The 21703-nt window shown below is 40.0% G+C and overlaps 1 protein-coding gene across 4 annotated transcripts in view; it reads left to right on the top strand.

The window, feature by feature from the left end:
• KANSL1 (KAT8 regulatory NSL complex subunit 1) overlaps positions 1 to 21703 on the top strand; it is a 172826-nt gene that overhangs the window by 15545 nt on the left and 135578 nt on the right. For 3 of the 4 annotated variants that reach the window (XM_046675108.1, XM_046675106.1, XM_046675109.1), the window contains exon 1: positions 9569 to 9708. The exons of the other annotated variant lie outside the window; for it this stretch is intronic. The gene's annotated coding sequence lies outside the window, so the exon portion shown is untranslated. Of the gene's footprint in view, positions 1 to 9568; positions 9709 to 21703 lie in introns of those variants that run through there. 4 annotated transcript variants of the gene reach the window in all.

The following is a 21703-nucleotide window of genomic DNA, read 5'->3' as shown; positions in this document are numbered from 1 at the left end:
GGCTGACGAGGGGTATAGGTCCACACCTGGGATCTGAACCCTTGAACCCGGGCCACCAAAGCAGAGCATGCCAAACTTAACCACTACACCATAGGGCCAACCCCCTGAATTAGGTTTTAAAATCAGGAAGTGCAAGTCCTTAAACTTTGTTCTTCTTTTTCAAAATTGTTTTGGGTATTCTGGGACTAAATTGAATCTGTAGATCAATTTAGGGAGTATTGCCATCTTAATAATGTTACATCTTCTGATCCATGAACATGGGATCTGTTTCCACTTAATTAGGACTTCTTAACTTCTTTCGACAATTTTTGTAGTTTTCAGAATTTTTGTAGTTTTAAAATAAATTTATACTTATTTTGTTTATTTATAAGTTTTATTCTTTTTGATGCTATTGTAAATGGAAGTGTTTTTCTTTATTTTCAGATGGTTCATTGCTAGTGTATCAAAATACAATTGATATTTATGTAGTGATCTTGTATCCTGTGACATGGATGGACTTGTTTATAGCTCTAATAGTTTACTTCTGGGTTCTTTAGGATTGTCTATATACAAGATTATGTCATGTACAAATAAAAGTAGTTTTACTTTTCCTTTGTAACCTGAATGCTTTTTATTTATTTTTCTTGCCTAATTGCCCTGGCTGGAATATCCAGTACAATGTTGAATGGAAGTGGTGAGACCAGACATCCTTGTTTTGTTTTTGATCTTAGGGAGAAAGTACTCAGTTTTCTCCATTAAGTATGATATTAGCTGTGGGTTTTTCATAGATACCTTTTGTCAGGTTGAGGAAGTTTTCTTCAGTTCTGGTTTGTTGTGTGTTTTTATCCTGAAAGGGTGTTGGATTTTGTCAAATGCTTTTTCTGCATCGAGATGATTGGGTAGCTTTTAGCCATATTACATTAATTGACTTTCAGGTATTAAACCAACCTTGAATTCCTAAGATTAATCACACTTAGCAAAGATATACAATCCTTTTTATATGCTGCTGGATTTGTTTGCTAGTGTTTTGTTGAGAATTTTTACATCTATATCCCTAAGGGATATTGGTCTGTAGTTTTTTTGTGATGTCTTTGGTTTTGGTATCAGGGTAATAATAGCCTTATCAAAGGAGTTGAGATACACTCTTGACTTCATCTTGAAATAATTTTGGTTTAACTTTGGGCATTCATTTGACAATAATAAATTCTAATTGCCTAATTACTGAATGAAGATAATTAATATTTAAGAGATGATGTGTTACTGAATTTGTGGCAGTCAGAAGACCTAGAAGTTTCCTCCACAGGGCAATAGCAAATATTTGAGAATGAAAGGAGGATACAGAATTAAATACAATTGGATTATGTCACAGATTTTCTTTTTTTTTTTTAAAAGATTTTATTTTACCTTTTTCTCCCCAAAGGCCCCAGGTACACAGTTGCGTATATTTAGTTGTGGGTTCTTCCAGTTGTGGCATGTGGGATGCTGCCCCAGTGTGGCCTGATGAGCAGTGCCATGTCCGCGCCCAGGATCCGAACCGGTGAAACCCTGGGCCACCACAGCAGAACATGAGAACTTAACTGCTTGGCCATGGGGCAGCCCCACAGATTTTCTTTTTCTAGATCTTTTGCCAATCTTGAGACATTCTGGGTAGAACTTCCAAGTCCAGCACTTTAGATCCTTGCCTGCTACTTAGTTCCCTTAGCCTCTACTCTTAGTTTTATTTATTTATTTATTATTTTTTTGGAGGACGATTAGCCCTGAGCTAACTGCTGCCAATCCTCCTCTTTTTGCTGAGGAAGACTAGCCCTGAGCTAACATCTGTGCCCATCTTCCTCTACTTTATATGTGGGATGCCTACCACAGCATGGCATGCCAAGCGGTGCCATGTCCGCACCTGGGATCTGAACCGGCGAACCCTGGGCCACTGAAGCGGAACATGTGCACTTAACCTCTGCGCCACCAGGCCGGCCCTTTTAGTTTTATTTTGGGGTACTTGCTTTGTTACTTCATTCTGTTATGCTGTAGATGGCATCTAATTTTAGTATTCTTGGGGTGGTTTAGGCAAGCTTCACAAAAGGCTAGAAGAGAGTGGAATTGGAAGTATAAAGCACTAAAATTTTGCTAATTGTTCTCTTATTACTTATGAGCTTTGAATTTTTAATCATTTAAAATATCAATAAATAGAAGAGATTTTTCTTGGCTACCACATAGCTTATGACAGTGACAGTATTTTTTTCCAGAAGTCCTACAGTGTTTAGCATCCACTAGGCACTCAATAAATGTTTATGAATGAATGGGAATTAATGATAGGGTTTTAAGGGGATATCTAGTTTTATTGAAAATCAAAGAAAATGATTGAAGGCAGGACTACAAATGTTACTGTTGTCAAGTTATAAAAATTTAAAGCCCTACCCCAAATATTACCAGCAAGATCACATTTTGATATTGCCACCATACATGTTCTAGAAAGTGTGAGTAGTTCCCTACACAGAAGGTTTTTTTCCTCTTTATACCACAGAAGATATAGTTTCATTTAGTTATTTTTTTTGTTCTGCTAATTCAAGTTAGTTCATTTGGGAAAAATTTTATTAGATAAATTTGTGTCTAAAAATTTGATTGTGGGAATTAATTTGGAATATGACTGAAAATACTGAATATTGTGTTCTATTTTTTTAATACATATATATTTTTTTTCCTTTTTCTCCCCAAAGTTCCCTGGTATGTAGTTGTGTATTTTTAGTTGTGCATCCTTCTAGTTGTGGCATGTGGGACGCCACCTCAGCATGGCGTGATGAGTGGTGCCATGTCTGTACCCAGGATCCGAACTGGTGAAACCCTGAGCCACCAAAGCGGAACGCACAAATTTAACCACATGGCCACGGGGCTGGCCCTATTTTTGTCAGTCTAATTTGAAACTGAAAAAAGAGTACTGTTAAAAAAATTATATATGCTTTCCTAGTAAATGAGTGACAGAGATAAGCCAGGGACTTTAGCATTTCCTGAATTTCAGTCATGTTGTCAGTAGCTTATGGTCTCATTTACAATATTGTACCCATGACAATTTTTACATTAGATGTTGTCAGGTTTCATTATCTGTATAAAGGGGCTATGTTCAGGGGTTTTGGCATGCATATTTATCTATAAATGACCTAAAGCAGTGCTTCTCCACCTTTTCCTACAAAGTACTCTCAGGGTTTGGGGTTGTCCAGAGCAACTTGTCACAAAAAGGACATTCCTCTGAAAACTCCTCTATTTTGAACAAATGAGAATTTTGTATTTTGCTTTGTAATATATTTGTGTTTAACAAAAATGTATCTGATTTTACTACAATCTTTGATTAAACTGACACTCTAGCAGAGTCTCTCTCGTTTTCTCAGTGGTTCCAGTTACTCCCTAGTCCATAGTTGTATGCTCCAGAGTGTACATAAGAATCCAGTTCAAGAACCCAGGAATTAGTGGATTAAAAAGTAATGTTCCAAGAGTGCTGTGCCTCTCCATTGGAGGGGACAGGTGGGCAGTCTCCCAAATCCCTAGGTTTGCTATGCCATCAGAGCAAGATTTTAGAAGTTGCATCTTAACTTTGGACTCAGCAACTGACTTAAAAAAATTTTTTTTTAATGCTTTTCGACTTGTGCTCCTGCTGCCTCCTTTTCTCTTTGAGTAAGTTTTTTCCCTCTGACTCTCTTTATCAGGCCTTCCACAACTTGGCTCCTCATATCTGCCTTGAAATTCTTCTGCATGTTTACCTTTAAGTTTCATTTGGAAAAGGAGTCAGGCAGTTTCTTGGTAAATTTGGGGCAAATTCTGACATTCAAGTTTATTATCTGATGCAGTGTTTGGGTCCGGGGCAGATTGCTTCATTTGACGTTGCTTCATCTGCACAATCAGTATATAAGAGCATTCCTTTTGTTATGTTTGGTCAGTTAACTTTTTTGATTAATTCTAATTATTTGAGAATTTTGAAATATTCTATACTAAAGTTCAAAGTATTAGAATTAATTAAAATCCACCTAAATAATCAGTATAGTTTTCTGTTTGTTCATTTAACTTAACTCCTTGAGAAACTTTTAAAATTTTCTTATAGAGCCCTGGTTAAACTGCATGCGTTGGAAGTCAGTGCTTATGTAGCTACGTTGAAATCTGGGACTGCAGAGGAGAACACCATCAATCTTGGATGTTAGATCTTAACATAGCTGATAGCCTGAGAGAACCTGACTTGTTTCTTTAAGTGATACAGTTGTATTCAGTAGAATTTTAGTGCTATCTTCTGAATTATCCCCAAATAAATTATTTCTAGATTTAGGAGTGCTTTCAGGGTTAACCTGTAACTTTAGTTATTGTTCTCATTACTAACACAGTTAAATCATGAAGCCTAAGATTAGTTTTTCTTTTCATTGAGTTATGGGATCACTTCTGTGGTGAGATGGTATGATAATATCTTTATGTAAATTCTGCAGTCTGTATCTCTAGTATGAGGAAGAAATTATCTTGTTTTTAGGTGGGATTGAAACTAAGGAATACCATGCATTCTTATAATACTTTGCCATTTACAAAAGTTTTTCACATGCCTGAAGTTATTTAATCTTATTGAAACTTTGTTGCTACTGGACTGAGTACCTAAGAATATATGGTATTTTGAATCTGTTGATACCTCCATTTAATGAAAAAAATAGTTCTGAGCTTTATAGTCATTGTAATCAGTGTGAGGATTTTCTTTTACTTACATTTGGCCAAACCTTGACAGTTGTGAAACTGTGAAATAGGTAGTATTGTGCGGGTTTCATACCTTTATCTTGTTTGCACTTCTTATTTGCCAAGCGAGTAGCATGTTTCTGCTGGGAAGATAGAACCCTGGAAGGCAGGTGATGCAGTGGCAAGAGTGAGAATTGGAGGCTGACACCCTGATCCCAGCCTGTCCTTTAGCTTTGAGGCTTTGGGCAGTCTCCTAACTCTTCTTTCTTGGCCTCATTTTCCCACTAATAAAACTTGGAGGTTGAACTAGATGGCCTTCCATATTCCTTCTACATCCAAAATTCTTTGATTTAAATTTATTAACTTTGGTTCAGTTTATTTTGGCTTTCTACTTAATATTTAGCTAGTAAAATATTAACATGAGAGCATGCATCAATTTCAGTCAAGATTTTTTACGATATAATTTTAATATTGTCTTAGATTAATTTGTTCATTTCTATGATACCTGGAAGAGGGTCTTGAGCTTAATAGGTGCTCAGTAAGTTTTTGTTGAATAAATGCATTTAAATATTTTTAAATGTGGCTTTAGATTTATGATTGTAAATAATCCTTTTCAGAATTAGAGTATGTTTTTAGGGAGCTCCAAGTATTTTTATGTAGAGTGTTATCCGATTTTATGAATGAAAAACATTGTTTGCCAGAGTCTGTAGATCGGAATTTGAAGCTTGAATTAGGAAAGAGGTGCTGACCTTTACTTACCTTGTATTTTAACCTTTCAATTATTGAACTTTGGAAAATAGCTTAATTAATAATAATAACTTATGAGGTAGGCATTATTATTATCTCATTTTCACAGAGCAGAAACTGAAGCTTATAGGTTAAGTACTTTGCAAAGTAACACAACTGGTTAAATGATGGAAGCAGGATAAAATCTAGGGCTACCCTCAGATCTCATACTCTTAATTCCCACACTATACCTTTTTTCATTTATTCAGCAAATTGTTATGAAGTGTCTCCTTTTGTAAGGCTCTGGACTAAGTCCCTGGGATGCAAAAAGAAGAAAAACTGCGTCCCTGTCCTTTTGAAACTAAATAGTTTTGGCTTTAGGACTTTCTCCTGAGTTAATATAATAATTGCTTTTTTTTTTTTTAAGTGCAAAACAAAATAATCCCTTGTCCTTTTGTGATTAGTTTGGACATTTGAAGTACTGAATTTGTGACAGAATATTCTACTTAAAAAAACTTGGCTTGTTGATGGTGGTGCAGTTAGAGAGTGCCTTTTTGGAATGTGTTTATTGTATAAACTAGAGTAGTAAATCTGAAGTTGGAATAACCATAGTTCCTGCCTTTGAGCACTTTGAGGCCAGCGTCAGGAGGTAAGACTGATATATGAAAACAATCTCAGAGGAATTATAGAGAGCGTTTAACCAAGAGGAGGGTAATATAGTGCCAGTTATCAACACTGTTGTTAAGTGAAGCAAGTAAATAATAATGGTGGTGTGGTGGAACATATCTGGAAGGGAAAATAAGTTGGAGGTGGATTGGGGGAGAGGAATGAACAAGGAACAATGGTGAAGAGGGATGGTCCTCTTTTTCTAGGTAGAAAGAAGACATAGATAGACAAGGATGGGTATAGAGTTGTGTATAGGAGGGAAGGGCCTTTCTGAGGAATAAATAAGCTTATATAAAATATGACTCATAAAGTAATATAATACAAATACTCTAAAATATGAGAAATTAATCAGTATGTTTTTGACTTCAGGTATAGGAAACAACTCAAATTGGCTTAAACAATTACATGTTACATGTAGCTGGAAGTCTAGAAGTTTTGTAGATATCAGGATTGTGTGATATAATGGCTTAATGCTGTCACCAAGGATCAAGGTTCTTGCCAACTCTCCACTCTGCCTGCTTTGATGTTGGTGGCGTCTTCAGGCTTGCCGTAAGGTGACTGCAGCAGTTTGAGGTGCCATGCTCAGCACTGTCTGAGGAAGAGGCACTGTTTTCCTTGTCTCCTCTTCAGAATAGAAGTTTTTCTCACAGTTCTCTCTTGGAGGCCTTCTGCTCATGTCTCATTGGCCAGGATTAGGTTCCATGCCCATTCCCAACCAATCCTTGGCAGAGAGAGTGGGTTAAAACTAATCCATTAGGATAGAGTCGATATTGGAGAGTCACCCACAATGGCTATTCCAAGAGTGATAGGAAAAGTGAGTAGTATCTAAGTGTTTATTTCTCTCCCTAAAATTTTTGTCTCTTTAGTGGCTCACCTTTGTATGCCCTTATTTGTAAAAATTGATGCCTAAGGAGAAAGACATCTGATTTGAGATAAGAATGTAAAACAGGTTGACTGATTTAAGTGCCATAAACACTGTGAACTCCTGACTCTTGGGCTAAGCAGTGAGAGAAAGGGAAAGTTTGAATCTATTTTTCCCCAAAATGCATGTTTTAAAATGAGCATTTCCACCTTTTGCCTAAACCATTGAAAAAATGTATCTTATAACCTTGGTTATTTGGGGGCCTAATTAAATCTGGCCATTGAATTTTAAGAGTCGAGGCAGTAGTAACATTAATTATTTTGTGGTAGGTTTCTTTGAACATAATATTTAAGTGTATACTGCAAAGGGCTTTCCCTTATTTGGTGTTTTCATTCTGCTCATTTAGATTTCAGAATCCTCAGATTCGGGCTCTAGTTCGCCATCTGTTGGTCCTGGAATTGTGTGTTTAACACTCTTCTGCTATATTTTGTAGAATTACTATTTATGTGGAGATATGTGTGTGTACATTTTTTAATTAACTAAATTTTCTTCCCCAGAATTATAAATTAAAAAGCAAAGACTAGGATCTCTTTTGGATATGTATACAAATATGTATACTTGCTTGCTTTTGATATTTGAGAACCATAACTATGATTGAGAGTGTGATTTTAAGAGTACAAATGAAAACTCACGGAAATATAGGTGCAGATGCTGTAGAGCCGGGGAGTTAGTGTAACTTTGTGGGAGGACTAAAACTGTGAGGGTGTTTTTTTGGCTAGCAGAAGTGACGCATACCACCGGATATTGGTTCTGGTAAGCCACAAAACAGTATTGAGCATTTCTCATCTTCCTTTTTGGTAGTATAACATATCCTTTTCATCTGCTGAATTTGATGATTTAATCGTTGGAAACTTTTTTCTTCAGTCATTTAAGGTAATATTTTCATGAATTCCAGAGTTCCTTTTTAAATCAAAGCACTGAATTCATCTTTTGGCAACTTTTTCTTTAGTTTTAAAGGATGGTGGAATTATAATTTGTGTAAATGTTACACTTTGTATTTTATTGCTGAATTTCTTTAATCTAGAGAAAGTTTCATTATTTTAAAGCTCCGTTTTGGGAAAGGAATACTGTAGTGACACACTGATCATGAGGAACGATAGTATCACCGCTTTAAATCAACTCTGGTAGGAAAGTGGGAAGTTTGATTTTGTTGTGAGATTTGGGTTTCTCTATGGAGTTCTTTGTTAAACTTTTAGCATGGCAGTGAACTTCCTTTTGGTGGCGACAGGAAGCATAAATACTCATTGTGTAATGCCATTTGCCTGTTTCGGCGGATCTGCCAAGCCTTGACACCCAAGACAAGACGTATGCTTCTTACCGAAAACTACAGTTCCCAGCGGGCCCGGCGCTGGTGGGCCATCACTTCCCCTGTCGCTACCGGCTGCCCCTTCCCTTCCCGGGCTGGCCCGGCGCGGTCCTTGGCCCGCGCCTGCGCAACAACGACGTGCGCCTTTTTTTTTTTTTTTTTTTTTTGTTTTTACCTTGGCGGCTGCGGAGCGCGGGGTTGGGGCGAGTGCCCAGGCATGCTGCAGTGTACAGAGGCAGGCTGCTAGGACAAAGGGCGGCGGAGAGCGCCTCCCTGGTCAGGGAGCCTGCCCCCGCCTCAGCGCACGTTTAGCTCGGTAGTCTGGCACCCGCGGCAGTAGCCTCTTCACTACACAGTGCACACAGTTCCTCGCTCACGTCCTCTCGCTCCGCCGCGCCAGCCCGCCTTGTCCCTCGTAGCGGGCGCGCGGTCCCGCCAGCCCGGGCGCGGAGGGAATGTGACGGCGTCAGTGCCTCAGGTTAGCCTCACCTCGGCATGAGCAAGGGCCCGCTCCCGCCTGCCGCAGTGCCGCGTGCCGCCGCCGCGCGTCCGGGAGCAGCTGGGGCCCGGCGCGGCGGCCTCCGCAGATGGAGGTGCAGAAACAGCGGCGGCGGCGGCGAGGAGCCATGACTGAGGCGGCGGCGGCCGCGCCTCCTGGCGGCCCGCGGGGGCGGCGCGGCGGGCGCCCCCTGGCGGCGCGCCGGGGCGGAGCGGCCCTTCGCCGCCGCAGCCGCAGCCGGCGGAGGCGCTGCTGTCCCTCCTCCCCGTGTCCCCGGCGCTCGCCCGCTCGCTCGCTCGCTCCATTCTCCCTCCGCTTCAGATTAAAGGGGGGGAGGGAAAAGGAGCTCGGCCGCCATTTTCCCAGTGCCGCCGCCACCGCCGCCACCGCTCGCCGAGCCGGCGGGAGAACCCAGCACCGTAGCGAAGCCGACTCGTCTCGCCGCGGCGGCGCGGGGGGCGGCCGGAGCGCGCTCCCCGGCCGGGAAGAGGCGTCCGGGGGTGGCGGCCGGGGTGCGGGCTCGGGCTGCAGACGGCGGCGCTTGTTTGTGCGGGGCGGGGGGGCGGCTTCACCCTCTGCCCCCGCCCGCCCGTCCTCCCGGCCGGGCTGCGGTCCCCGGCCGTGCCCAGGCCCCACCGGAGCCGAGGAAGGCCGGAGAAAGGGCCCGAAAGAGAAGAAAAAGCGGCCGCTCCCTGCCGCCGCCGCCTTCCCCTCCCCCTCCGCCTCGCCCCCCCCGCCCGGAAAGTCAGGGCGGCTCCGGGCGCCGGGGGGGAGGAGAGCGGCGGGCCCGGGCCGGAGCCGCCGCCGCGCGCCCCCGCCCGCCGCCGCCGGCCCTCGGCGCCCAAGCCGGGGGCTGTTTGCAAACTGCGCCCATTTTGTGGGGCTGAATCCGCCCGGGCTACGCTCCTCCATCACGTGGTAGGTGCTGCTGCTGCTCCTCTCCTCCTCCTCCTCCCGCTGCCCTTTCTCCTTCTCCTCGCTCTTTCTGTGGCTCCCATTTCTCCCTCTCTTTGTTACTTGTAACTGGAAAGGCAGGGCAGGGCAGGAAAATTCTCCGGAACTTTAAATGGCCTCTCCGGGCTTCCCCGCTGCGGGTCCGGGGCTGGGAGTCGCCCCAAGGGCGGGGGTGTGCGGGGGCCCTTCCCCACCAGCTGCCGCCTTCTTCGCCAGCTTTTCCTTTGGCGTTCTATTTAAAAATGCGGCCTTAACACCATTTATTCCCGTAAAAAAAACCCGAAAACAAACTCTGGCTCTCGCCTTGAACTTCTCTTGACTGCAAAAGGCCTTTCTCTGCTCGAAACACACATCTTGCGCGTTTCACGGTGTGTATCACAACTCTGATTGTGTAGTGAGATGGTTGTTTCATTTATTTATTATTTTTGCTGCCTGTAAATTGAGGTCACTTAGCTTTTCAGATATGGTCTCTCTCAGGCGGACGTGTTTTTTTCTTTTCTTTTTTTTTTAACTAAAGAGGAAGAGGCATTTATTTGCTTTTAAGTGAGTTTGGGGGGCCTGTTTTCCGGCTGACGGTCTTTTGATTCTCAGCAAATAGTTAGATTGTTTTCCCTACGATAAACAAACCCTATCCTTATGTTTTACTTAAAAACCCTTTTGTTTTCCATTGTCGGGATCCCAGTGTGGTTTTTTGGGAGAAACACGTTACTTAACTATCGCTTATTGATTGCCTTAAGGAAGAAGGGGTGACATGGCGCCACTTTAAATTGCTCTCTTTCCTCCTCCTCCGTTTTTTTCTCCTTTATTGTGGAGGTCACTGGAGCATTTTTCGTGACCTATTAATAAAACTGTACTTAAGATTGTTAACAGTACAACTCGTAGGGCTAGAGTTTGGGACCTTAAGGGTCTGGAGACTCGAATCCTGAGGTCCCCAAAGTTCCGAGAAATCTCCCTAATCCTCCTGCCTCGCCTCCCTCCCCTCCATTCACAATCCTGGTGTTGCCATCTCCTTTGTCACGTGGCTAGCAATCGTGTTTTTTTGTTTGTTTTGGGGTGTGTGTTTATATTTTTTAATTGTAGCCCAGAAGAACCTTACCCCTCCCCATTGGAGAGATCTAAACGTTTTAGGTGTTTTAGTTTTAGAGTCGGAGAACGTTTATAATAAACGATAAAATTACATAATCTTTGCCTTGCATAATCATGATATAGTTATAGATTGTTACTGAACTTCATCTCTAAAGCACTTTGAAGTATGGAAAGTAGTACATTGGAATGTGTGTTCCATTTTTCTGAATAGTCTGTAGTTTCTGTTTTCCCTGCTTTTTAGGTCGTTTAAAGTACCACTATTTACAAAGGCTTAAGTGGGTGTGTTTTCCCCTCCCCCCTTCTATAGGATATACTTGGTTCCTTTTCTAACATCGTGTCTGACCAATTTAGAAATTTTCAATTGTCTGCAGGCGTTGTCAGTTAAAACTGTTTTTCTTTTCTCCTAACGACAGTGACTACTTCTGAGTAATTGTTTTTCTACCTAAAGTTGTTTCATTACGTTTCTGGTGTGGAGAATTTTTGCTCTTAATCCTATAGGTTTAGAAGAATGCTGTTCTATTATCTGTTTCTTCATACCAGTTTTCCCAGTAATTGAGTAAATTCATATTTTATAAAATGCCAAGCACATTTCTCTGTTATTTCTACATAGGTTTTTAGTCACTTTTCCAATTAAGGAAAAATTGTGAGTTGAGAAACATTAAAAAAAAAGTAAACATGAAATGTAGCGATTCTTAAGTATGCAGTGATTCAGTTCCTCTTAACATGTATATTTTCAATGGTTTGGGCCTTTTTCTTTGCTAACAGTTACATCATGTCATGTGATATGTGCAGTGTGATGTGTAGTTCTAAAAATAAGGCAAGGTAAAAATTCTCACCCTTTGGGAATTTAAAAAATGTATTGTAAATGTGGGATAAGTATCCTCAGTCGTGGAATTCTGATTTTGATTTCTACCAGGTTTATCCAACAAAATATGCAATTCCTTTGACCTTTAGCATATTTGTTGTATTTGTTAGTGATCTCATTTGAGGTGGTTAATTTTTTATTTCTCAACTGTGCACTACTTGGAGGGAAACATTAGATGTGAGGACGATTCTTAACATCTGTATTATGGTGAAGATAGTTGGTGTGTATTGACTGCCTCATTTAAATATGTATAAAATAAGTATTTTTGATCTGTGTCTGTAGACAGTTGAAAGAGTGATCAATTAAGTATTGATAGAGCCTTGAGGTGGGGTGGGGTTTTGGTCCTTCCACCTGTGTGAATCTGTTGACGTGAAGTATTTAGAAGTGTTCCTGCATCTTTCCTGAAAGCCTTGTTCAGAACATTAGTATTTGACTTTTGTGCTTTACCAAAGTAAGATGTTAAATTTTTGTCTGATTTTCTTTCTTCCTACCTACACACGTTATTTCTGTGTTAAACCTGCGGAGAATTCTTTGATTCTTAGCTGACTTATCATTATCCTGTTGAGGAAAATTCTGGAAGCTAGCAATGAGTAAGCCTTAGTTCACTTTTGAACTTTTATCAAGGTGAGAAGAAAGGAAGACAGCTCTATTCCATTTTTTTTCTTCTTCAGACACTGCCAGTACTCTTCCATCTCTAGTGATGCTACACTGTAGCCAGTGTCTCTACAGCCTCTGGATTTTATTGGATTGACCACAGAGTTTAATTGTATTTTAAAGTGGATAGCAAGTTTTAGATTTGTTCTGTTTGGTGTAACCTGACTCACGTAGTCTGTGAACATAGCACCATTGTGATTGGTGATGCTGGTTTGAGAAGGTATTCTAGTATTGAGCGGTTCTAGTCAGGAACTTTTGCTACTTTGTTATACTGGGAAAGCAATTTTTAAATGTTGTGGAAAATGTACTAATCCATATCGGATTTTCTATACAATAGTTGGAAATACTGCGTTTAAAGAGTAATGCTTATTCTTATATTTAGTCAGCTTCCTTGGGTTTGGTAGTGCTTATTTTTTCTTCTTGGTGAGGCCATTAAGACACGGAAATTAAGTGACTTCCTTCCTGAAGAGAGAGAGATTTTTTAAATTAATTGATTTTTTTTTTCCCCAAAGGTTCTCTTCATTGCCTTGAGTTTGGAAAGGAGAGACCAGTGCAGACTAAGTATGTGGTCTTCAGTTGATTTGATTGCCTCAGAGCACAGCTCATCATGGAGTGGTTTATTTAGAGTTTTAAAGCACCTTTTCTTGGCCTTCCTCCTCTGTTTTAAGTTTCTGCCTTTGGTTAGACTGTTCCAGGTCTCAGGAAGCATCTTTCACAGTAGTGCACTTTTACTTAACCACTTGATGAAGGAGTACAGTGCAGTCGTCTTAGAGAAAACGGCCTCACACACCCAGCCTGCCTACTGTGTCAGCACAGAGAGTACTTGGACCATGTCCTTTCCCTGAAATAGGACTTTAACTATTTCTTGGAAATCTGTGTTGAGACTGGTTTTTGAGTCTTGTTGTTGCTTCTGAGGATTTATGTTTAAATTATAGTTTTTATCCTAATAAATTGCATATTAGCCTCTAGACATACTAAAAGTTCTGCAAAAATATTCTTTCTAGAGTGTAATTATTCATAACACAAAATAAGACTCTTTCATCAGCACTTCCCACTTCCCAAAATGGGAGATCAAAACTCAGTGAACACCGATGGGGCCAGCCCAGTGATGCATCAGTTAAGTTTGCACCTTCTGCTTCGGCGGCCCGGGGTTCGCTGGTTCAGATCCCGGGTGTGGACCTAGCACCAGTTGTTGAGCCATGCTGTTGCAGGCGTCCCACATATAAAGTAGAGGAAGATAGGCATGGATGTTAGCTCAGGGCCAGTCTTCCTCAGCAAAAACAGGAGGATTGGCAGCGGATGTTAGCTCAGGGCTAATCGTCCTAAAAAAAAAAACCAAAAAAACCTCAGTGAACAACAATAATGGTTAGAGAAGACAATATGGATTAGAAAAGACAAATATCCCACTCCACTAGAGGTCACCAACATTCGGAGGCCAGGAGAAGTGGTAGGTACGTGGTATCTTTGGGTGTCACTTGCAGATTGTGAGGAGAATTGTGGGTCATAAGGAAAAGATCAGTCTGAATGGTTAGTAGAATCATTATTAGTTATTAATTCAATTATCATTTATTCCTACATTATGCCATGTGCCTGTCCTTTAGGATGTCAGGTAAAATGTCTAGGAGAAAATAAGCCAATAGATGTGATTTATCAAAATGCCTGGACTCCAAGAAGAGCTGAAATAGATATTTTTTCTTTATGTGTTAAGCTTTTTCTTGTCTTTGGTAGAATAAAGGTAAAGCTAAAACGTAGAGTATGAGGAAACCTACTTCAAAGTAGAGAGCACAATTCATTTATGAATGAAGAAGAAACTTGGGTAGTCTGAAAGAAAAACTTAGTGATTGTATATGAGTATTTTAAACCTTTATGCCAAGAAGCTCTTCAAGGTGGAGACTTTTTAAATTCTTATTTTTCCGTTAGGTAGCAGTGTCTGGCAAATAATACCTGTTTAATAAATGTTACTTTATGCAAGACTTGCTTTTTCAAGATTTTAAGCTAGCTCCGTAAAATTTTAACATTTGAATGCTCTGGCCTACTAGGGAATTAATTAACTGAGAATTGTTAAGCTGTATATTTTATTGTTGTTGACTGTAAAGTTGCCCTTTTTTCTTCTAGTTCTAATTTTTTTAGAATTACAGTTTCTTTCCATGCTTTTGCAAGTCAGGAAATGTAGGGTGGAGGTAAATTCAGTGCAGTTTTATCTAAATGTTATCAAAAACTTTGGTTCTTGTTACTTGAACCAGGAATCCCAAATGAGATCTCACTCTGAATTTTAAGTACAGCAGATTCTGCCCTTGTTTGGAAAAAGTTGCTTGATTGGCATCAAACTTAATGGAGTCCCTCACCTTTTAATTCCCTTTTTGAAAGGGAGCAGCTTTAGGTCAGACCTGATTAAATTCAGTTGGAGGGGAAGTGTTGGGGAATAAAAAAGATGAATAACAATTTTGTTGTTAGGATGTTAAACCGAAAATTGCTAAAAACTGATATCCAGACTTTTTTTTGCCACTTGCTGTTTGGCCTTTGTAATTCCTTTTAGCACCTCCACTGGAGGAGGGTGTGAAGGATAGAGGCGAAAAGCTAATTAGTTTAGTTTCTGATGTTTGTTGTTAGTATAGAGGCTTTTTAGAAATACTTAAAGGATAGAGGCAAAAAGCTAATTAGTTTCTGATCTGTGTTAGTATAGGGGATTTTTAGAAATACTAGTATGATAAGTTGAACTGTCAGGAAAGTTTCATTAAACTGTTCATATATTACCATGGCGGAACTGAGGATGTTTGAAGACCGTAAGCATATATCAAAAAAAAAAAAGTGCTGGTTTTTGCAGTTAGTGATTTACTGCTTACCTCCTAGTTTCCTCTTTGGCCTCCCATGAGAATGAAAGAAAGATGTTAGTATTAACTTTAACATTTCCCTGGCTTTGGAAAAATTAATTTTTTAATCATTAATTCAGTACTCTAAAGAGACAAGGTAGGTTTCAGTGAGATCTGTGGGATTTGGTCAAGGACCCTCCACCCCCACTCCCTGCTGCGTTTCCCTTTGACTTGCTTGGACTCTTCAAGAAGCCTCCGATTTTAGGATTGTTCAGAAACACTTGTAGTAGAGTTTGTTAGAAAGAGATCGGATAAAAATACATCTTTTGCTCTTTAGCCTTTTGTGAGCTAGACTGGTAGGAAGTTTGAATTCAGTGGATAGAAATAGGATAGGCTAGAACTAGGATAAACACTAATGATTATTTTGATATGTAGTCATCCTTCTAAACAATTTGCTTATTTTTAAGCACAAATGGGATCATACTTGTTATGTGGCTTAATCTTTTTTTTTTCCACTTAGCTATATATCATAGAGATTTTTCACATCAACATATACAGTTCTCTTTTTTCAAATAGCTGCATAATATTCTAGTGTGTCTTTAAGTTTAGGGTGTTTTTTTTTAACAATACTTTAGTGAAAGAATTGTGTGTATATCTTTATGTATCTATGAAAATATTTCTGTTGGATGGATTCCTAGAAGTGCAGTTACTGGGTAAAAGTTTGGGTAATTGCATTTAAAATTTTGATAGATAATGCTTTCAAAAGGCTTATGTAACCAAATTTAATAGTTTAAAAAGTACAGTTAAAAAGTTTCTCAGAGTGCAGGTGCTTGGCAATATAAATGAGTGGAACTTTTGAGGTAGATGAAGTCTACGTCATTCAGATTCAGTTGATGCCTGCTTCTTGTTAGGTTGTTATCACTATGACCAGCATCCTCATTAACTTCAGAATGGATCTCCATCCGATGCGTTTAACGTAGAACACTCAGGTTAACTAATACGCATTGGTCCACTGTCTGCCAGGCACAGTGCTACATCTAGGGGATAGAGATAAAATAAGCCATAACCCTCCTTTTAAGAAGTATACAGTCTAGGGAAGGGGAGGACGGACAAAATTGAGTTCATATTACATTATGAGCTGTTGCCCAGGGTGTCATAGGAGTGCAGATAAGACCCTGGAGAGGAAGAGACCCCTAACTCACCCTGGCATGAAGGGGGAGTACTTGAAAGAGTATGTGACCTTGGAGCTGAACCTTAGAAAGAAAGTTCAGCATGAGCAAAGGTGCAAGGGCATGGAAGGGCCTGGAATTGTAAATAAGATTCAGGTGGCTGGAATGGGGACAGGTTAGAGATGAAGCCGAGTGTAAAAAGAGGGTAGGTATATGCTGTGTGGGGAGTTTGGATTCTTACTGACCCTAGAGTCACTGAAGGATCTTAAGTAGGAGCATAACATGGTCAGATTTATGTTCCCCCCCACCTTCCCTCTCTTCCTGCTTCCTTTCTAATAGTCATTTTGGTAGTGGACGCTAGATTGAAGGCTTGCTGAGACAGGAAGAAAGAAGAACAGTTGGGAGATTACTACTTCCTGCATTACTGTAGTACATAATGAGGCTCTGAACTAAGGTAGTGGCATTAAGGATGGAGTCAATGTGCCTGTCATTCAACCTGTTAAATCCTCCCTATTCATCCTTCAGAATTCAGCCAGAATGTGATCTCTTTCTGGAAGCCTCCCTTGACCCTTCAAGGCAAAACAGTGCTTTATCACCTGGGCTCACCTTTGCACCTAATTTCTACTTATCTTTGGCATTAATGAAACTGCTTTAATTCTTAGTGTCTCCAACATTAGACCATGAACTGTAGTTTTTCTCTTGCTCTTTTCTGGCATTAGTATATGTTTAAATGAGATATGATAGATGGTAAATCAGTGATTGGGATCAGGATTCACTCACATAGGGAATCTTGAGAGGCAGGAGTTTGTTTTGGATTTGTTGTTGGGGGCAGGGAGTAGGTTTTGGATATGGGATGCCAGAGGTAGCTGTCTGGATGATGCTAGATGCTACTTATTCTTTAGCTTTCAGCTTAGATCTTATTTCCTCTGGGAAGCCTTGTGTGACCCCACCCACTCTCAGCCTGTGTTAGTCTCCTGATGTGCCCCTCACCCAATTCCCTGATCACAGTGGTGTCTCTTTATTGGTCCTTGTCATCCTTGTAGGCACTTAGTGTGGTGCTTTGAATGCTGTAGGCATTTTAATAAAATGTTTATTGGAGATAATCAGTTGGTATTCCCTCAGTGACTTTCCTCTAAAGACTAAACTTTGAAATCTAGCAGTTAAGGCCCTTCCAGTTTAAATCTACCTTTAAACTACCTAGTATAGAAGTTAAAAGCATGGGCTTTAGACTTAGAGATGTGAATTGGAAGTTTGCCTCTGCAGTTTATTAGTTGCATGATCTTGAGCACATTGCTTAACTTCTGAACATCAAATTTCCTCATCTATAAAATGAGAATAAGAGTACTTGCCTTATAATGTTATTGTGAAGATTGAGAACATGTGTGTAAAAACACTTAGCACAGTGACTGACATAGTAAAAGGTCAATTAATGTTAGTGAGTAGTAGTCATAATAATAACCTATCCTCCAGTAAGAGGTATGATTCTCTTAGTAATTACAAAACTTTTTTAGTTAAGAAGCCCTCTTGGCATAAGAAAGTGTTAGGGACTGGGGTGGCGTGGCCCACATTCTTTCTTTTTTTCATAATAAAAATTTTGCCTCCCACTTCCTATTGTATTCCGTAACAAATCTTAGTTTGTTTCCATGTAAAAGAAATACTTTCCAGTGTGTCCCATAATGTAGCTTCTAGCGCTTGATGGCAAAATCACTACATAGCTGCTTGCTTTCTTCCTCTTCTTGAGAAGCTGTACATATATCACTTGGATCATCCAAGTTGTTCTGTGGGTCATCTCCCATATTCTTCCCCATTATTTTGATTGTGTCAGTTTCTTGATTAGAATTTCCTCACCTTTCTCTGCTTAGCAAAATCTTAACTTATACTTGATAGGCCTACCTCACCAGGTCTTTTGACTGTTCTGTCCCAGTCAGTAAGTGCTTACTGTGTACCAAGCTCCAGATAAAGTTAGTGAGCATGCAAAAGAAGGATTCTAAAGAACTTTGCCTGTCTTGGAAATAGAATTAATAAATTGACAGTAATTAGGGAACATGCGGGTAATTTGAATTGAGTCATGGTGACTTTAGCTGCATTGTACAATTTAAACAGGAAGAAAGCGATGTGAATCTGAATAGTCTGGAAAAGTTTTTGTGGAGATGCTGTGTATTGAAGGATTGATTAAGTTTTGGGACTAAGGGGTAGAAGGGCCTTCCAGGTAGAAGCAGCAGCACAGGCAGAGATTATGGAGTTGGTAATCTGGGGTGAGTTCTGGGTCCATGCTACCATGTGCACTTGCTCTGATATTATTTTAAGTTTCATCTTGGAGAATTTGGGCTCGTGAAAAAGGCACTAGGAGCTAATCTAGAGTAGAGAAATGAGCTGATAAAAACGTATGGAATGCATTGGAGGACTAAGGCGTTAGAAAACTGTTAGATAATTTCGGTGTGAGCTGATGAGGACGTGGCCTGGGTTTGGGTTCGTAGTATTAGGAACGGAGAGGATATACCAAACCTGAACAGCTTTATGAGAAATAAATGGAAGAATTTCATCATAAAGGAGATGAGTTATGAAGGAAAAAAGAGCCTCCTCTTCAGTCTTTAAGAGCCTCTACATTTTGTTTTTGTCACTTATTTGGCCCTTCTGCAGACTTCAGCCCCTTCCAGTTTCTGGATTTAAGCTTGGAGGAGAATGACCATTCTACTGTGGTGACCACCTTAGTTGAGGTTCTTGTTGCATCCTGTCTGGATTATTGCAGTAGCTTCTTCATTGCTCTTTGCCTTTTTACTTTTTTTTTATCTTAGCCAACTGTTCTCACTAAAGCATTGTTTTGATGTGTCACTCTGCATTTGAAAAACCTTTAATGATGTTCTTCTGCCTTTAAGTCTGGGTAAAGGCTGGCTGTTCAAGGTTGTCCATTAATCATCTGGCTTCAAACTGCTTTTCCACCTTTTTCTATATGTTTTCTCCATTAAAATATACTTTATATTTCAAGCAAGTTGATCATTTCTTTTAACCTGCAGGATGTCCTGTTTTCCCACAGCCTTGCCTTTTCCCATGCCATTTCCTCTTACTGGAATGCCACGTTACTGTTCTCTTGCCATAGCCTTTTACATAATGAAATTTTAGATGATTTTCAAGTTTCAGCTGAAATTTTGACGGCTTCATGGATACTTCCCTAACCATCCTTCCTCCTCCTATTTCTTTCTTTCCTTTGTGCAGAGTAATGAGGTAATGGTGGGGAATAGGTTAGTAGAAGCCACATTATGGGCAAACTTTTCTTCCCTATCTGATTTTTGCTTCTGTTTTCAGTGAAAGTGCGGTTAGCCAAATGGCCAAACTCTTCCCCTTGGGTCTCTGCAGTTTATCAACATTTTTGCAAGGAGGATGCTCCAGATTATTCTTGTATACCTGAAGTCCTGTCCTGAGAATTTAAAAGGAATAAGGCACGGTTTTCATTTGTAGGTGTGGCGTTAGTTCTGATTTGCAGTTTTTTTGAAGCAGCTGGATATGTTTTGCTTTCTGGAAAGAATATATAGAGAGAGAATTTCTAGGCAGTGGTTCTCAACTGTGAGGTGATTTTGCCCCCTAATGAGACATTTGACATGACTGGAGGCATTTTTGGTTGTCATAATTTGTAGGAAGGTGCTACTGGCATCTAGTGGGTGGAGGCCAGGGATGCTGCTAAAGGTCCTACAATGCACAGGAGAGACGCCTAGTGCAACAAAAAAAACCCCAAAAAATTATTCGGCACAAGATGTCAGTAGTACTGGGGGTGAGGAACTCTGCCCAAGGGGTATATTTGTGCTTCCCAAGTGCTACTTGTGTTAGGTGGAAGTTTGCCTTTTAACCTGTGTTGCAGTTTAGAATAATAGAATCATAAGCACAGGAAGGGACCCTAGAGGTGTCACATATTTGAACTTGATCCCAGCTTGTATCCCTCAGAACAGTGTTCTGCAAGATATTAATAGGTGTAATGGAAAAAAAAATGCTTATTTGTTATGTAAATTTGGTAAAGGCAAACATTTGTTCAGAATGATGAAATACATTGTGAATCTCCATCAGGGAAATCCTTCCCAAATGTGTTTGCCTGCTGAACTCATTTGATGTCTTCCAGGCCCCAAAAAGCTTCCTTGGAACTGGGAGAGAAACCGTTAATTACCTGCCCAACCTTTTATAGCCTTTTAAAGGACCTTGATTAGATGGCCCCTTTCTTTTGTCTCTGCAAGCTTTCTGCAGAATCTTAATTTGTGTCAATGACAGCAGGTCCATTGGGTCCATCTGTATTTATTTGTCAGATTGTGGTTTATTAGATGAACTAAAAATTGGGCTATTTTAGGTTTCTTTATTCTGAATGTACCATGTAACTTTTATTATCTATTCCCACTAGTAAATTGGAAATTATAATCCCAGCCCCAAACTTACTGCCCAGGTTGTTATGAGGATTAATAAATTATAGCTTTTAATGCTTTGTATTCTTTGGAGAAAGGTGATTATAAACTGTTGTACTGTTTTTGTCAAACTGCGTGACAGTCTTTCTCTGCTTTTTAAATTCTTGAAGAGTGGAGCTTTTGGGATTCAAGTGGGATGGGAATCATTGCTTTAATCAGCATTCTGCTCAATACATTAAATTTAAGAATGTTGTCGTGACATTTTGCCTTACTCAGATGTTTTGGCTCTTTAAGAATTTGCGTTATTTTCTTTTTGCTTCTTTCTCTTTTATTATACAAGTAATACGTACTTATGGTGGAGACGTTATATAAGCCAGAAAACAAAAAACAAAAGAATCTTATATGTATATATATTTTTTTTCTTTTTAATTTTTCTCCCCCCTTCCCCTCAGTATATAGTTATATATTTTAGATTTGGGTCCTTCTAGTTGTGGCATGTAGGATGCCACCTCAATGTGGCCTGACGAGCGGTACCATTACCGTCTGTGCCCGGCATCCGAACCGGCGAAACCCCGGGCCACAGAAGCAGAGCATGAGAACTTAACCACTTGGCCATGGGGCCGGCCCCAAGACGAAAGAATCTTACCACTTACTTTTTTAAACAAAAATGAGGTCATAGTGTATGTTTTGGTTTGTAAAAACTTTACTTTTCATTCAACAGTGAAGCACACACTTTTTCGTGTCAGTAAATATAGCTCTGCATTGTTGTTATTTATGGTTGCATAATATTTCATTGTATGAATATTTCATAATTTAAATTGTTGGGCATTTGGTTTGCTTTATTTTTATTATAAGCAACATGAAATGTTAAAATAAAAGTAACTCTAGACATACAGTGAGAGTATTAAAAAAGCACAAAAATAAGACCTAAGCTTAGGTGGTGGTTTATGGCAGTTATAGCTAATATTGAGTGCTAACTAGATTTTCTGTGCC

Source organism: Equus quagga, chromosome 11, assembly GCF_021613505.1.
Source record: "Equus quagga isolate Etosha38 chromosome 11, UCLA_HA_Equagga_1.0, whole genome shotgun sequence".
NCBI lineage: Eukaryota > Metazoa > Chordata > Mammalia > Perissodactyla > Equidae > Equus > Equus quagga.
This window is presented reverse-complemented; position numbering and strand designations above follow the sequence as displayed.